Raw genomic sequence first — 6,000 nt, forward strand, 5'->3', positions numbered from 1 at the left:
GGTGGGACGGAAGGCTCCCAGGAATCTGCTCGCTTGACCTCAGTCCCAGGATTCCTGTAGTTTCTTGTAAACGTGCCACAGCATGCTGAAAATTACAGACCTGAGTGATTTAACATTGTGCTGCATGATAAATGCTCAGAATGCTGAGCAGCTAATTCAAACAAGCGTAAAGTTGTGGATGCAATGATTAACAAGGAAAGTGTCTTAGGCTGAGACAGCAGAGTTGCACAGGTGCGTTTAAATTTGATATAGGTAAGTCTCTGCAAATAAAGTGAGCAAACTAATCCATGGTGACCTTCCAGTGTAGACAAGGCCTGGTGGCTTCAATGGTAACATATCCTTAGGTGGGAAAGGCCAGGTTTTAATAAGGTGCACTTGATAAAGATGGAGTATTCACGTGTTAAAACACGACACTTTTTAGTAAGCTTCAGAAAAAATGATTTAATGTCAAATAAAAAAAACCCCAACAATTATCAACATAATGGACATACCGTTAATTATCTTAAGCTGGAGTGAGTGGACATCCACTGCCAGGAGATGCTTTTAGTCCTGGCACGATCGACCTGATTCTTAGGTAGGAGGGTGCTTAGAGAATTTTCACGTGAGTGATATAAGATTATTGGGTTTTGAGCTTTAAAGAGAACTGCTGGAGCCTGAAATTCAAGTGAGTTTATCGTGCAGCCAGTGAACTGCACAGGAATGCAGTGAATCCCTGTTATTTATCTTTCTTAGCTTTATATTGATTTTTATTGAGAAAATGTGAATAGACAATACAAAGAGCATAAAGGGTAAACACATGAAAGAGAAATCAAAAGCAAGAAAATGCATGTAACAGTTGACATGTGAAACTCTTTTAAATGAATCTGGGATAAAGCTGGAACCCTTTCAAAGGCTTGACTTCCACTGCTTCAAAAAAGTGTATGTAACTGGAAAGTGACCTGTTAGAGAACAAGCTCTGTTGGGATGAATATATTTTCTCTCAACCAAAAATAGCTTATAAAGGAGCTTATTTTTCTGAATAAGCTGCTAAAAGGAATATGTTTTCTGTGTAAAAAGGTTACACTTATTTGTTTAGCAGATTTCTGTTGAAGTTAGGTGCCTAAGTCAGTGAACAAATACTTCAAAAATTATTTGTGATTTAGTAGTGCCTGAGGTTTAGTTGAAATTTATGAGATGATGTTGCGAACTCTTCAGGCATGGAAAATGTTTAATTCCATAGTGCTGAGAAGGGGAAGAGAGAATGAGACTGCAGAGAGTGAGGAGAAAGGGTCTGGAGGGGTAACAGTCTGGTGCAGCTAAGGGGGGCTGAGAAATAAAATGCGACTGCAGGAGGTAACAGATGTTTAAAAGGTCCAAGCTATCTAACAGAGTAATCTCTGTAGGATGGAGGCAGCTTTTGCAGAAAGGCTGGAGCCAGGATGAGACAGATAAAAATCTTCCTGGAATGCCTGGCATGCCTCTGCAGAGGCATTGGGACATAAGGATCAAACAGCAGGCAGAAGATGGTGTCTGGCCACTGCTGTTAGTAAATGTACAGAGAAAGGGTGGTTAAAAGGATAGGTTAGAAGACAAGAACCTAACCACCAATGAAATCCTAGAATTAGGGGTTTATTTGTGAAATGCTTCAGCCACTTCACTACATGTTCTTGAAATCCTAGAAACCTTGAGATGATTAATAGTGAAAATATAAAATATTATTGATCATAAAAATAAACAGTTCTTTGATGAAATCTTGACAAGAACTGTTGTAAGACAAGCTGGTAGGAGTACTAAACTGAGCAAATTAAGTTTTTCAACATGAGATTTACAATGGTTGGTTCATAGAGCTGAATAAAATTACTGTATTTTTGGCTTAAAGTGCATAAGTTGCCTTTATTTTGGATCTGTGTGCGTTTCAGAGCAGCATCTTGTGCAGAAAAAGCAAGGAGCAGGTGAGGCTGTGAACAGTGAAATCCATGTCTTCTTGGCTGATTAGTCCAGTGATGAGCGATAAGTAACTAACGCAGTTGTATTATTTCTAACAGTTTGGGTACGCTTGGATATGTGGGTTTGTGCCATTAAAACCTGACTTGAAAGTCATTGTTTACACCTGCACAAATAGATATAAATCACTGTTTTTTTTTGTTTTTCCTTTTCGTGTTCTGCTGAAATGAGCGGAAGCTGCTAGGCGGTGCCAGGCCAGACTAACCACTCTCAGCATCCACTTCTGCAACAGTGGAGTCTGTTCTGGTTTGCCTTGAAGAGTTTCCTCTTTGAGAAACAAGGCTGGATCTTTAAGAAGGATTTCCCAGGTGGTTTTACATGATTTAATACAGAGAGAATACAGAGTGAAAGTTTCTTAAAACTGAGAGTAAAGAAGTATGGGATTCTGGGTGACTAACTTCAAACCCAAGGTCTTAAAACATGCTACTTCCAGGAAGGGTGAAAACAGGTCCCCGCTGCTCAGGATTTTATTGTTGATGAGCCCTGCAGTGTGATGGCCTTGATGGCTCCTGTTGTGAGCTGCCGGTTCAGGGATTCACTGACAGCCTAATCCCTTCTTCTTGATGCCCTTCAAAGGCCATTCAGTGAAAATACACAGCTCTCAGGTACCCCATGTCTATACTGCCTGAGGATCTTGTAGGCTACTCTTGTTACTTGCTTTTTGGGATTTCCCATGTGGCTTTCATTTTAAAACGAAGGTGAATTTCATCTCTCTCTTTAAAACAGTGATTTGGCTTTTGACAGTGGAAAAAATATTGCACCACCAGAAACGAGATAAAATGAATGCTGGAGGACAGAAAGTAAATCTCTGGCTGAAGGACAGGTGAACTGGGGGCAGAGAAGAAGATAGCCTTGGCTATTAAATATTTGAGACTGACAGTCTTGTGTAAGCTTGGTGCAGTTAGTCTTCACACAAAATAGTAAAAGATGACAAGTTGCTTTTAGAGACAAAGTTTCCCATTTGAGTTAAACTGCTATAACTTTATCTCCTTCTAAAGTAGAATATACCTACTCTCAGGCTCCATGATCCACAAAGGAATTCAAAGTGACTACCTCAGACCTAGACATCTTACTTTTAGGTGTCCAAAGTTCAGTGAGAAAAATCCCAATTTTTTATGGCCTTTTAAAAATTTTTTTGATCTTCCCCTTCTGATACTTTCAATTTTTCTTGCTATATGTCAGCAAGGAGCCAAACAAGTAAGTAGAAATGCTGGGTTACATCTGAAGTCAGTGCATCTTGCATACATAAGATGTTAGGCTCCACCCCTTTTTCTTTCTGAGGGACATGCAAGAGGTTGATTTCCTGCCAAACCCTTTTCCAGATGAATATTTTATCCAAACAAATGGAATTATCAGAGAACAACATCTGCAGGCAGGAAGAAGCTCTAGAAGTATTATGCTGTGCAGGTATAGTCTAACCCAACTGTATTGTTATCATCTCAGCCTAAGCATCTGTCCATGAGCTTTGCAAGAGACTGTCTGAGGAAAGATTGGTTGCAATGAGTCACAGATGTACCAGGTGGTGTCCTGACCATCAAGAGGTATGGATAAACAGGCTGTGCTTTGTATTCTGTGCTTATTTGCTAGTATATAGTGAAACAGACAATGTAAAAGAAAGGGGGTGGTCCATTTTAGCTAGTTTTTAAGCATAGATGATCTCTCTCTAAACCTTCCATCTTTCGAAATTTAACTGAATTCAGGAGAATGGTGATACTATGTAGCCTTGCAGACAACATCTTTCAGTCTGGGCCATTATTCTGCAAGTTTTGGCTGGTGCTTAACCTCTAATATTCTTCCTTACCCCAGAGTTTGAACCATGGAGCATGTTACTGACAAAAGATACACATGGGTGCAACAGGCCTTGATTTAAGATATAATTATGACACCCTTTCAGTACACCTTATGGTGCTTGCCACCAGCTGAGGATCCGTCCCCTGAGATGTAGCAAGGAACAAGCTGTGAAAAAGTCACAGAGATTACAGATATCGTGGAATTTTGTTTCTTTCCTTTTTTTTTTTTTTTTTTTTTGTTGGAACTGAGGGGAGGCTAGGATGAACAGTGTAAAATCTTAATGAGTAAATTGTGCTGAGCAGCGCAGTTCACCTCTGTTATTCTCCCAGCCTCAAATGTTTATCAGCCAATCAGGGTGTACCTTAAAACCAGAGATTTATAATGAAAAGTCAGCCCTAATTGAATTTCATCATTAAGAACACCATCAAACAGATACAGAACACCTTATACCACCTTGTTTAAATTAGATTCATTTTTCTGATTAATTATTAAAAGGAAAGTTTAAAAAATCATAAAATCTTAAGTGCTATTAAAAATTGATTAGGAGTGCATTTTTTCATTGACCCAGTTTGTATTTTTTTAAATTTTTTTTTTTTTTTTTTGTCAAAGCTAATACGTTTGAGTAGCTGCCTCAGACAGAAGTTTGTAATCATTTGGTCATCAGTCAATTAATCACAGCTTCATAAATATTGATCTCAGATTACATTTATTCTTCATTCTTGAAAGATAGTTTTTTATTAATTTAGGCTCCCTCACATACATTGTGGTTTACACTGAAATTATTTTTAAGGGTTCTATGAAAATTTAATTGGAGCAGCCAGCCAACAGTGCAGCCATTGCACATTGTGCCACCTTTCAGCAGGTTTATCACCTCCCCCTGGAAGGTCCTGAGCTCCCACAGCTCACAATGCAGGGCTTGCTGATTGGCATCTGTCACCTATAAAACCTGTTTAGCTGGAAGCTGCAGGCCACTGTCATCCCAGGCAGAAGGATTAATTTGGAAATAAGGGTGGATTTTCTGAGGGGAGAAAAGAGAGCCCTGGTGTTTCCCATCTGACCTTCTGCAGCTGTGTCTTGATTCCTGGCAGTCCATCACAGATAATGTGCCTTCCTGATGGCTGTATAGTGCTCTGGCTCTTCTTTGGCCTCTCCCAAGCATCAGACAAGCTGTGTGAAGGGGTGTGTTTGTAGGTACATATGTTGAATGTCCCCAGCCCTGCTGTAGTCCCTGTCATGGAGGTCATAACATGAGGTGATGACCCATCTCAGGACAGTCAGGGTACTGGGGAGTGCTCTTGCAGGGCCTGCTACTGCATCTGTCATGCCTGGGAGTGAACGCGGTACTTGCTTTTGCAGGAGATGGATTTGTAAACAGAAACTCTAAGGATTTTTAAACAGAAACTCTAAGGATTTTTAGAGAGAGATGCTGTAGGGAAAGGCCTGAGCTCTTTGGTCTAAAGCATCTGATAGCATGTTCACCATATCTGAAGCAGTACTGAAGCAACACAAGCAATGTTTATTAACATTCCTGGTCCAGTTCCAGGTAATAATCTCCATCTTGACCATTACATCCCTTTTTGGGGAGTTTATGCATGCTGTTGCAATTTAAGAAACACAGATACAGCATATCAGGAGTAAGAGCACACAGCTGAAGAGTGACCTGAAGCATTCACTGAGAGGGATGAATCCTTTCCCAGCCTGTATTTGTGTTTTACTTTGAATGCTGTGTTTCACACTGAGAATGATGAATTTCTTCAGGCCAGGAAGATTTGAATGTCAGACTTGCTACAACTTCTGCAGTATGTTTGGGTTCTTTTTCCAATTCTCTGGTAAAAACAAAATGTTAAGATAAGTCACGGTTCCCTAAAATCATACTGGCATCATTTAGAAGCTGTTATCTTTTACGTCTCTGAAAAATTCCATGCCTCATCTTTAATGTCTGAAATCAAACCCGTTTTCCCACTTGTAATCCCAAAACCATGTGTATTCTGTCCCAGCTTTTCTGAGAGACTCTGAAGTACAGTTTCAAATCATGGGCAACAGGGCATAGAATCACAGAATCATAGAATAGTTAGGGTTGGAAAGGACCTTAAGATCATCTAGTTCCAACCCCCTGCCATGGGCAGGGACATCTCACACTAAACCATATCACCCAAGGCCTCATCCAACCTGGTCTTGAACACTGCCAGGGATGAAGCATTCACAACCTCCCTGGGCAACCCATTC

The sequence above is a fragment of the Pezoporus wallicus genome, unplaced genomic scaffold (genome assembly GCF_028554395.1).
Source record: "Pezoporus wallicus isolate ANWC-B61680 ecotype Strahan unplaced genomic scaffold, APGP_CSIRO_Pwel_v1 contig_16, whole genome shotgun sequence".
Taxonomy (NCBI): Eukaryota; Metazoa; Chordata; class Aves; order Psittaciformes; family Psittacidae; genus Pezoporus; species Pezoporus wallicus.